Source organism: Tubulanus polymorphus, chromosome 11, assembly GCF_964204645.1.
Source record: "Tubulanus polymorphus chromosome 11, tnTubPoly1.2, whole genome shotgun sequence".
In the NCBI taxonomy this organism is placed as follows: domain Eukaryota; kingdom Metazoa; phylum Nemertea; class Palaeonemertea; order Tubulaniformes; family Tubulanidae; genus Tubulanus; species Tubulanus polymorphus.
In genome coordinates, this window is record NC_134035.1 from 1,126,140 (window position 1) to 1,139,122 (window position 12,983).

Sequence of the window (12,983 nt, forward strand, 5' to 3'; positions counted from 1 at the left end):
TTCATGATGAAGTTTACACCACAGCCCGACAGAGGAAAACCTGAAATACTAAAATTGAAATCACATTAACAGGGAGACTGACTGAGAGGTTGAGGGAGGATGGGATGAGAGGTTGGGGGAGGATGGGGTGATGAGGTTGGGGAGGATGGGGTGAGAGGTTGGGGGAGGATGGGTGAGAGGTTGAGGGAGGATGAAGTGAGAGGTTGGGGTGAGGTTTAGGGAGGATGGGGTGAGAGGTTTGGGGTGAGGTTGAGGGAGGATGGGGTGAGAGGTTGAGGGAGGATGGGTGAAAAGTGATGCAAAACAGTACAATTACTCTGACATAGTAAAGGCTTAAGCAAAAGTTTTCAGCAGTTTTCAGTCACGCTGGATTAACAGATTCTCGTTTTACACAAGAGCCCAGCCTGTGGCAGTGGGAGAAAGCTGGTGTAACTAACTGGTCGAGTCAGCTGGTGTTAACCTGCTGAACAAGATGTGGTAGAAAAGAGGGACGAGGAAGTAACAGGAAATTGTAAGAACAGTTCATCAACAAGATTTGTGAAACTATCGCCTGCACCATGTGCAATGCAACCGGCTAGGGTAGTGCGGCCCGTGTAGGCTAGAAAGTGGTTTTTGACACCGAGTGAGGTCCCTGTTAGTCTAATACCTAGCCGTCGTTACCCAAACAACCCGAAGCCCGTAGTAACAACGACTGACTGATTCAGAATAAATTTAGTAGGTCCCTCACCTGCTCACTGTGTCGTGACGTGTCTGCGCCGAAGTCAACTGGAGTGAGGTCCCCGAGGACCTGAAATATCACAAATTCTTGTCTTTTTACCCAATATCAAAATTCGTACATTTAAAATCATCGTGGCTTTAAAGTCTTTATCAATTGAGGGAATAGTTCACTGTAAATAAAGAATTAGCGATTGAATTGAGCCCGCTCCACAGTAAAAATAGCGCGATCAATTCAATCTCGACCGTCTAGTGCTGCCGCTATGTATAACGATAGCGTGGAAAGCGTGAACTAACATCATACTCGCTCGCCAGAGTCTTCGAACGGCAGTAGTGGACGAACTAATTACCGATTCGCGGGCCGGATTCCGAGGAAAATTCTCAAACTCTGAAAACTGCACTGAAACGTTTGAACCAAACAAATTTTCTATAAAAGAATAAGCCTTAAAAGAGTAAATTTGAATCGGGGTATTTCTAGTATGGTCTGGGAGAGAGCTACAGGTGTTTGTATGTTCCCTGATTATTTGCGCGCAATTAGAATACATCGAAGAAAAAATATGGACATTTTGTCAATTCAGATGATAAATTATCATTCAAAAATGTAAATGAATAAGTTATTCTGTATATAAATATTATATTAATTGATAAGTAAGTGAATTTTAGCTAAAAAGAATTAAATATGTTACCTAAAAAATAAGGAAATATCATACAAAATTCAGAACGTATTCATAGTATCATATTTAATCAGAATTAGGCGCCACACTGGTCTGTATTGTACGTAATAAGGAAATTTAAATTCCGGCGGTAAATATGCACTACTATTTTAGTTCACAGAAATTCCGCTATCGTAATTCATAGGGGCAGCACTGAACGGTAGATATCTAACTCAGCCTCGCAATCTTACTGTGGCATGCGAGTAATACATATATTTTCCTTAGCCGAATTTCGTTCAATGTTTAATATGAGTCCATTGTATATGAATAATTCTACTATTGTTTTAGGTTTTTCGAAGGGGATCATCTTTTTTAAAACGAATTTCAAACTATTTTTGATAGAACTCTTTTCTCTGCGGAATGTACTAGTATCCGGTAAAGCGGTAGGCTCACATGCCAAAGGACGAATTTCAAGCAAATTAAATTTTATTCTCTAAAATAGTGCATTCAACTACCACTAACACTGTAACCAGAACAGAAGCCCTGAAACTATTACAATTGATGTCCACGCCTGACAATATTCGTTAGCCATTTTTGCCGTGTTTTACTCCGTCATACTTGGAACGATAATGGCGACATATGCACAAAAGTGTACAGACTCGTATCTGGAAGCAGGTCTGGTTCGGGTAGAGCTGATCCCACCGAATTGATTTTAGCACGTGCGTGGGAGTTTGGTGATGAATCTGTGTAATTTATTTTGCTGGCTACCGTTAATCATCGTTCAGTTTTGCGTCGTATTCGGGGTTCAAATACCGAATCAGGTGGCGGCTTGGCTGGCCGTTCCTTTCTTACTGATTAACTCGTCCAATCCCCTTCTTTACACCATACTGACTATCGATATGAAATCCATTCGAGCAAAAACTAAACGCTTTCGACATTAAACAATTTGAACTTGAACATACGGAAGCGATGAGGCTCCGAATCTTCCCAAAAACGAAAGTGAAATTGTACAACTTAACTATTTTTCTCTCACAAGCCCGCCACACCTGGCAAACCCCAAAACCTGCCGAACTGAGTGAGTCTGAGGAGATGAAAGAACTATTTAACACAACGAACGACAAAAAACCCTCAGAGATTATTTCTATTGTCCGCTTACCACGTCAGATAAGAAACGATCGAGCCCTGGCAAGCGAGGAAAAGGTCCCGTTTTGCTATGGCAAACGAGACCAATTTTTACACACATGTCTAATACATATCGATACAAGAAAAGAACGAAAATGAATTCCAACTTACCCCTCAGTTTGATGACACGAATCACTAAAATTAATCAATGTTCTATTTGGTTGAAGATGGTGACGCTTAGAACTCAGGGCCGTACTTAGCGGGGGAGTTTAGTCCTATCTTATTACCATATGGAAAATCCCACGTATATTCATCTTGGTCAGTCAATATCATCCTGAATCTCTGCTAATTTAAACTGCACACGGTCCACACACGGTAGATATTCTCCCAAATCCTTCCGTGTCGTAAGGCAGTATATAAGTTTAAGTTTAAGTGTATATGTATTTATCCGAGTGATTCGTGTATAGAATGTATATAGGTTAATCGCGTCTGTCCCGGTCACGGTTCCATTGAGTCGAACGTGATGGAACATTGTTCAAATATGAAACTTCAACCTCCAAACGACGTTGATAAACATAAAATTAATGTTGAATCATAATTGCATTGAAGTATTCACCATGTCTAGACAATTCCTTGAAGGGTTTCAACTAGCAGATTTCCACCAGCACCACAGTGGTCAAGATGGCGAAAAGGGAATAAAATCAGGGCTTTCCCAGGTTCGAATCCAATCTAGAACTCATGCGGATTCAGGGCCGGATATCCCATGTTCGAAGACCCTAATCACTCCGCTTATGCTTAACTGTAACAGCTATCTTTTGTCCAAAATTGAAAACAAAAATCCAAAACCAAATCTAAGATTTATAATATACTGTTTTTTATTTAGTATCAAAATTAAGAAAGATTTTTGGTCGATTTTCTTCAGTTGTCAACCGTAAAATATGTGTCTTTTTTAACACTTGTTTACTTTAAAAATAGATGCTCAATATTCAAAGAATTAAATTCTTCCTTTAACTAACCACATCTTTTTTTCTTGAGACTCAACATTAATGCAGATATCGATTCATAGCAGCCCGGAGCCTGCCTCCCTCGGCCCGGGTTTTGCAGCCCCTCAGACACTCAATACATTGCCGATATCCTTCTTCTAATGTTTGATCGTAAAGAATTCTCTCGAATAATTAGTTTGTAATCAAATACAGTAGACGTCACTCAAGATCAACTCGATGTTGGTTGAAATATTTTTTGTAACACTATTCATGAAATCAGATCGGATCACTCAAGTCGGGCACATTTTTGCAGCCCCAAATGTTCGACTTGACCCGAGTCTACTGTACTTGTTTCGAGGATGATGAGATATCACCTTGCCTCATTAGACATTAGTCATCTATCAACACGCTTTAAAATCATCCAGACTTCACAGTTTTATGTTCAACGAGAACACTCCAGGTCTTGCACACTCCAGGACTGGGTGTAAGTAAGACAGTGAAAAGGGCCAAAAGAGGGCGCTGATTCCAGGCTGCAGATCGATAGCTACATAAGACGAATTCACACGCACAAAATGCTTACAAAGTTAGTTTATAATTTGCAAATGGTTTTCAGAGACAAAAATATATAAATATATACACATTAATAATTGTGGTCGATATAGGTATTGGTAAAATGAACGAATCGAACATTTAAACATTAAAACAGTCACCATATCTGTACATTACTAACATCAAAATAGAAACAAAACATTTGATAAAAATCCCAAGGAGGAGGGTGGTTCAGAGGGGTAGCCATCTTGAGCTACCAGCTTGTTTCGGTGAAACAGATAATGTCTATATATTCCAAAATTATATGGTTAGAAACATCATCCCACCAGCCCACACCACAGTAGCCGGGAAAACTGAAATATCTACCTACGCAGAACGCCTAATTAGATGAATTAATTTTTACGATTTCCGAGGAATTCTTCACAAAAACGTAACACATTTTTAAAACATGAAACACTATACAATACTCTCGTATAAACGTAATCAAAAACACCGAAAGAAACCCGCATTACATCAACCAAACAGCGTGTAACAAAACAATACATCTTCAGGGCCGAGACAAACCTGTTGATTTCAGGTAAAGTTTGTTACATGTTTCTAGATGAAAGTCGAGCGCAAATTAACTAAATCTTGAGTTGATAGAATTTTCCTATTGACACGCATGCCAACTGGAGGGGTGGCATCCACTGGGTACCCGACTGAAACCCATCCGAAGCAAAAAACTGCCGAACCGTGGCTCGTGTAGCGTTTAATAAAAAGAAAAAAATCTGAATACCACAAGAGAATTATTGTACATACTATTATCTATAGTACTCACGCAGTGTAGTGGTCATACTAGTAGTACGGTGTGAGTGTGCGTGCTAGCGTGTGCGCGCATACTAGTAGTACGGTGTGAGTGTGCGTGCTAGCGTGTGCGCGCATACTAGTAGTACGGTGTGAGTGTGCGTGCTAGCGTGTGCGCGCATACTAGTAGTACGGTGTGAGTGTGCGTGCTAGCGTGTGCGCGCATACTAGTAGTACGGTGTGAGTGTGCGTGCTAGCGTGTGCGCGCATACTAGTAATACGGTGTGAGTGTGCGTGCTAGCGTGTGCGCGCATACTAGTAGTACGGTGTGTGTGCGTGCTAGCATGTGCGCGCATGTATTAAATATGGGAGATCGACGGTGTTCCGTGCGTTCGAGCACACGCTTTTGAATATTAATTAAGAAAAATGGTAATTCCACAAATCCACATACAGAGTTCCACACCTCCTGGAGTCCACCAATGACTGTTTTTTATGAGTATCAATCTACTTTAGTCCGGTTAGTTGACTATATAGTCCAGTTAGTTCACATATAGTCTGGTTAGTTCACTAGAAGTCCAGTTAGTTTCACTAGTAGTCCGGAAGAAGTTGACTGAAGAGAAGTGATAAATTTCAGATGAAGTCCACCACGTCCAGTATTCATGATGAAGTTTACACCACAGCCCGACAGAGGAAAACCTGAAATACTAAAATTGAAATCACATTAACAGGGAGACTGACTGAGAGGTTGAGGGAGGATGGGATGAGAGGTTGGGGGAGGATGGGGTGATGAGGTTGGGGAGGATGGGGTGAGAGGTTGGGGGAGGATGGGTGAGAGGTTGAGGGAGGATGAAGTGAGAGGTTGGGGTGAGGTTTAGGGAGGATGGGGTGAGAGGTTTGGGGTGAGGTTGAGGGAGGATGGGGTGAGAGGTTGAGGGAGGATGGGTGAAAAGTGATGCAAAACAGTACAATTACTCTGACATAGTAAAGGCTTAAGCAAAAGTTTTCAGCAGTTTTCAGTCACGCTGGATTAACAGATTCTCGTTTTACACAAGAGCCCAGCCTGTGGCAGTGGGAGAAAGCTGGTGTAACTAACTGGTCGAGTCAGCTGGTGTTAACCTGCTGAACAAGATGTGGTAGAAAAGAGGGACGAGGAAGTAACAGGAAATTGTAAGAACAGTTCATCAACAAGATTTGTGAAACTATCGCCTGCACCATGTGCAATGCAACCGGCTAGGGTAGTGCGGCCCGTGTAGGCTAGAAAGTGGTTTTTGACACCGAGTGAGGTCCCTGTTAGTCTAATACCTAGCCGTCGTTACCCAAACAACCCGAAGCCCGTAGTAACAACGACTGACTGATTCAGAATAAATTTAGTAGGTCCCTCACCTGCTCACTGTGTCGTGACGTGTCTGCGCCGAAGTCAACTGGAGTGAGGTCCCCGAGGACCTGAAATATCACAAATTCTTGTCTTTTTACCCAATATCAAAATTCGTACATTTAAAATCATCGTGGCTTTAAAGTCTTTATCAATTGAGGGAATAGTTCACTGTAAATAAAGAATTAGCGATTGAATTGAGCCCGCTCCACAGTAAAAATAGCGCGATCAATTCAATCTCGACCGTCTAGTGCTGCCGCTATGTATAACGATAGCGTGGAAAGCGTGAACTAACATCATACTCGCTCGCCAGAGTCTTCGAACGGCAGTAGTGGACGAACTAATTACCGATTCGCGGGCCGGATTCCGAGGAAAATTCTCAAACTCTGAAAACTGCACTGAAACGTTTGAACCAAACAAATTTTCTATAAAAGAATAAGCCTTAAAAGAGTAAATTTGAATCGGGGTATTTCTAGTATGGTCTGGGAGAGAGCGACAGGTGTTTGTATGTTCCCTGATTATTTGCGCCCAATTAGAATACATCGAAGAAAAAATATGGACATTTTGTCAATTCAGATGATAAATTATCATTCAAAAATGTAAATGAATAAGTTATTCTGTATATAAATATTATATTAATTGATAAGTAAGTGAATTTTAGCTAAAAAGAATTCAATATGTTACCTAAAAAATAAGGAAATATCATGCAAAATTCAGAACGTATTCATAGTATCATATTTAATCAGAATTAGGCGCCACACTGGTCTGTATTGTACGTAATAAGGAAATTTAAATTCCGGCGGTAAATATGCACCACTATTTTAGTTCACAGAAATTCCGCTATCGTAATTCATAGGGGCAGCACTGTACGGTAGATATCTAACTCAGCCTCGCCATCTTACTGTGGCATGCGAGTAATACAGATATTTTTCTTAGCCGAATTTCGTTCAATGTTTAATATGAGTCCATTGTATATAAATAATTCTACTATTGTTTTAGGTTTTTCGAAGGGGATCATCTTTTTAAAACGAATTTCAAACTATTTTTGATAGAACTCTTTTGTCTGCGGAATGTACTAGTATCCGGTAAAGCGGTAGGCTCACCTGCCAAAGGAAGAATTTCAAGCAAATTAAATATTATTCTCTAAATAGTGCATTCAACTACCACTAATTCACTGTAACCAGAAAAGAATGTTCTGAAACTATTAAAGAAACAATTTTCTATGAAAAAATAAAGCTTAAGAGTAAATTTGAATCGGGGATATTCCTAGTTTCGTCTGGGAGAGAACGACAGGTTCTAGATGCCAGGAGCATTTTTTTTCAGTTGCCCCGTTTTTAGTTCAAACACAACCAATCGGTAGTGTCACATATTTAGTCCTCGTGGACATAAAGTTCCCTATAAGTGAAGTCAAGTTCTCCCAATATGTGTTCGTTTGTTTGTTTATCCTCTCGGTGAGTTCTAACGCTGCCCACACATATTTATCCAGTTCATCTGATGTAGGTCCTGATCAACAAACAAAAAAGTCAATATATAGTTCCTAATGATGACAAACTCCTAAAAAAATATACACGAAACTTTATAGATTTGAGGCCACCAGTCAAACATACAGAGTTAGAGTTAAGTCTAATTACCGGTGTATCAGAGAAATGGCAATCTGAGGTAGGCTACTCAACAAAATGAGTGTCAGGGGTCGAATATTTTTTGTCTCCGATTTCGATGAAATTCAGTATAGACATGTATTATGGGGTGCTGATCACAAATCTGAACGAATTTTTCGGGTCCGAGGCCCAGAAAATGAGAAATTCGAATTTTTGGGGGACCCCCTAAATTTTCAAAAGGCCTTGGACCCAAGAGTTTTTGAGATATTCGAAATCTGATTTCAGATTTGGAATCAGCACCCCTGAAAATATAGAGGACTTAAATTTTAAACAAATCGAAGAGATTCGATTTTTTGGCTAAAAATGGCAAAAATCTAAGGTGTTAGTCCAGGAGTTTTTTTTCGGCGAAAAATTTTTTTTCTCTAATTCCTTCGAAAATTAGTAGGAATATGTATTCTGAGGTGTAGAATCCGGATCCGTAATCAGATTTTGAATCGGAATTCATCTTCATGAGCAAATAAGGGTTTTAATGGCCAAAATATGCACCCCAAAAATGGGGTACAAAGTCAAAATTTTTTTTTGGCCCAATTTTAATGAAATTTTGTGCAGACATGTTTCTTGGGGTGCTGATTACAAATATGAGGTTAGATTTTGGATCTGAAGCTCGTAAAATGAAATATTCAGGATTTCGTGTTTCGACCCCCTTAATTTCGTCACAAATTTTGATGAAATTCGGCCCAAAAACGATTTTTATTCAATGAAGTCAAATATGCAATTAATTTTTAAGGTAGAAATTGATTCTCTTACTAAAACCCTGGATTATAATTCCTGCAACACAATTACAGGCTGCTTCAAATAACCACATTGACAATTCTTATGAAATGTAGTAAACAGAGTGAGTATCAATCCACTTATAGTCCGGTTAGTTGACTAAATAGTCCAGTTAGTTCACATATAGTCTGGTTAGTTCACTAGTAGTCCAGTTAGTTCACTAGTAGTGCGGAAGTAGTTGGCTGAAGAAGTAAAACTGTGATAAATTTCACTTGAAGTCCACCACATCCAGTATTTGTGATGAAGTTTACACCACAGCCCGACAGAGGAAAACCTGAAATACTAAAATTGAAATCACATTAACAGGGAGACTGACTGAGAGGTCGGGGAGGATGGGATGAGAGGTTGGGGATAATGAGGTGATGAGGTTGGGTGAGATTGAGAAAGGATGGGGTTAGAGGTCGAGGGAGGATGGGGTGAGAGGTCGAGGGAGGATGGGTGAAAAGGGAAGCAAAACAGTACAATTACTCTGACATAGTTAAGGCTTAAGCAAAAGTTTTCAGCAGTTTTCAGGCACACTGGATTAACAGATTCTCGGTTTACACAAGAGCCCAGCCTGTGGCAGTGGGAGAAAGGCGTTGTTACTAACTGGTCGAGTCAGGGCCGGGCCGGCTTCACTGTTGTGTCGTGACGTGTCTGCGTGCGAAGTCAACTGGAGTGAGGTCCCCCTGTGCGTCCCTGAGGACATGAAATATCATGAATGCTTATCTTTTTACCTAATATCAAATTCGTACATTTAAAATCATCGTGACTTTAAAGTCTTCATCAATTGAGGGAATAGTTCACTGTAAATAAAGAATTAGCGATTGAATTGAGCCCGCTCCACAGTAAAACTAGCGCGATCAATTCAATCTCGACCGTCTAGTGCTGCCCCTATGTATAACGATAGCGTCGAAAACGTGAACTAACATTATACTCGCTTGCCAGAGTCTTCGAACGGCAGTAGTGGACGAACTAATTACCGATTTGCGGGCCGGATTTCGAGGAAAATTCTCAAACTCTGAAAACTGCTCTGAAACGTTTGAACCAAACAAATTTTCTATAAAAGAATACGCCTTGAAAGAGTAAATTTGAATCGGGGTATTTCTAGTATGGTCTGGGAGAGAGCTACAGGTGTTTGTATGTTCCCTGATTATTTGCGCGCAATTAGAATACATCGAAGAAAAAATATGGACATTTTGTCAATTCAGATGATAAATTATCATTCAAAAATGTAAATGAATAAGTTATTCTGTATATAAATATTATATTAATTGATAAGTAAGTGAATTTTAGCTAAAAAGAATTAAATATGTTACCTAAAAAATAAGGAAATATCATACAAAATTCAGAACGTATTCATAGTATCATATTTAATCAGAATTAGGCGCCACACCGGTCTGTATTGTACGTAATAAGGAAATTTAAATTCCGGCGGTAAATATGCACTACTATTTTAGTTCACAGAATTTCCGCTATCGTAATTCATAGGGGCAGCACTGAACGGTAGATATCTAACTCAGCCTCGCAATCTTACTGTGGCATGCGAGTAATACAGATATTTTCCTTAGCCGAATTTCGTTCAATGTTTAATATGAGTCCATTGTATATGAATAATTCTACGATTGTTTTAGGTTTTTCGAAGGGGATCATCTTTTTTAAAACGAATTTCAAACTATTTTTGATAGAACTCTTTTGTCTGCGGAATGTACTAGTATCCGGTAAAGCGGTAGGCTCACATGCCAAAGGATGAATTTCAAGCAAATTAAATTTTATTTTCTAAAATAGTGCATTCAACTACCACTAACACTGTAACCAGAACAGAAGCCCTGAAACTATTACAATTGATGTCCACGCCTGGCAATATTCGTTAGCCATTTTTGCCGTGTTTTACTCCGTCATACTTGGAACGATAATGGCGACATATGCATAAAAGTGTACAGACTCGTATCTGGAAGCAGGTCTGGTTCGGGTAGAGCTGATCCCACCGAATTGATTTTAGCACGTACGTGGGAGTTTGGTGATAAATCTGTGTAATTTATTTTGCTGGCTACCGTTAATCATCGTTCAGTTTTGCGTCGTATTCGGGGTTCAAATACCGAATCAGGTGGCGGCTTGGCTGGCCGTTCTTTTCTTACTGATTAACTCGTCCCTCAATCCCCTTCTTTACACCATACTGACTCGATATGAAATCCATTCGAGCAAAAACTAAACGCTTTCGACATTAAACAATTTGAACTTGAACATACGGAAGCGCTGAGGCTCCGAATCTTCCCAAAAACGAAAGTGAAATTGTACAACTTAACTATTTTTCTCTCACAAGCCCGCCACACCTGGCAAACCCCAAAACCTGCCGAACTGAGTGAGTCTGAGGAGATGAAAGAACTATTTAACACAACGAACGACAAAAAACCCTCAGAGATTATTTCTATTGTCCGCTTACCACGTCAGATAAGAAACGATCGAGCCCTGGCAAGCGAGGAAAAGGTCCCGTTTTGCTATGGCAAACGAGACCAATTTTTACACACATGTCTAATATATATCGATACAAGAAAAGAACGAAAATGAATTCCAACTTACCCCTCAGTTTGATGACACGAATCACTAAAATTTATCAATGTTTTATTTGGTTGAAGATGGTGACGCTTAGAACTCAGGGCCGTACTTAGCGGGGGAGTTTAGTCCGATCTCATTCCCATATGGAAAATCCCACATATATTCATCTTGGTCAGTCAATATCATCCTGAATCTCTGCTAATTTAAACTGCACACGGTCCACACACGGTAGATATTCTCCCAAATCCTTCCGTGTCGTAAGGCAGCATATAAGTTTAAGTTAAGTGAATATGTATTTATCCGAGTGATTCGTGTATAGAATGTATTATAGGTTAATCGCGACTGTCCCGGTCACGGTTCCATTGAGTCGAACGTGATGGAACATTGTGCATGTATGAAACTTCAACCTCCAAACGACGTTGATAAACATAAAATTAATGTTGAATCATAATTGCATTGAAGTATTCACCATGTCAAGACAATTCCTTGAAGGGTTTCAACTAGCAGATTTCCACCAGCACCACAGTGGTCAAGATGGCGAAAAGGGAATAAAATCAGGGCTTTCCCAGGTTCGAATCCAATCTAGAACTCATGCGGATTCAGGGCCGGATATCCCATGTTCGAAGACCCTAATCACTCCGCTTATGCTTAACTGTAACAGCTATCTTTTGTCCAAAATGGAAAATAAAAAACCAAAACCTAAGATTTATAATATACTGTTTTTTATTTAGTATCAAAATTAAGAAAGATTTTTGGTCGATTTTCTTCAGTTGTCAACCGTAAAATATGTGTCTTTTTTAACACTTGTTTACTTTAAAAATAGATGCTCAATATTCAAAGAATTAAATTCTTCCTTTAACTAACCACATCTTTTTTTCTTGAGACTCAACATTAATGCAGATATCGATTCATAGCAGCCCAGAGCCTGCCTCCCTTGGCCCGGGTTTTGCAGCCCCTCAGACACTCAATACATTGCCGATATCTTTCTTCAAATTTTTGATCTTAAAGAATTCTCTCGAATAATTAGTTTGTAATCAAATACAGTAGACGTCACTCAAGATCAACTCGATGTTGGTTGAAATATTTTTTGTAACACTATTCATGAAATCAGATATCACTCAAGTCGGGCACATTTTTGCAGCCCCAAATGTTCGACTTGACCCGAGTCTACTGTACTTGTTTCGAGGATGATGAGATATCACCTTGCCTCATTAGACATTAGTCATCTATCAACACGCTTTAAAATCATCCAGACTTCACAGTTTTATGTTCAACGAGAACTTTAGTATCTGTCTTGCACACTACAGGACTGGGTGTAAGTAAAACAGTGAAAGGGGCCTGAAGAGGGCGCCGATTCCAGGCTGCAGATCGATAGCTACATAAGACGAATTCACATGCACAAAATGCTTACAAAGTTAGTTTATAATTTGAAAATGGTTTTCAGAGACAAAAATATATAAATATATACACATTAATAATTGCGGTCGATAAAGGTATTGGTAAAATGAACGAATCGAACATTTAAACATTAAAACAGTCACCATATCTGTACATTACTAACATCAAAATAGAAACAAAACATATGATAAAAATCCCAAGGACGAGGGTGGTTCAGAGGGGTAGCCATCTTGAGCTACCGGCTCGTTTCGGTGAAACAAATAATGTCTATATATTCGAAAATTACATGGTTAGAAACATCATCCCACCGGCCCACACCACAGTAGCAGGGAAAACTGAAATATCTACCTACGCAGAACGCCTAATTAGATGAATTAATTTTTACGATTTCCGAGGAATTCTTCACAAAAACGTAACACATTTTTAAAACATGAAACACTATACA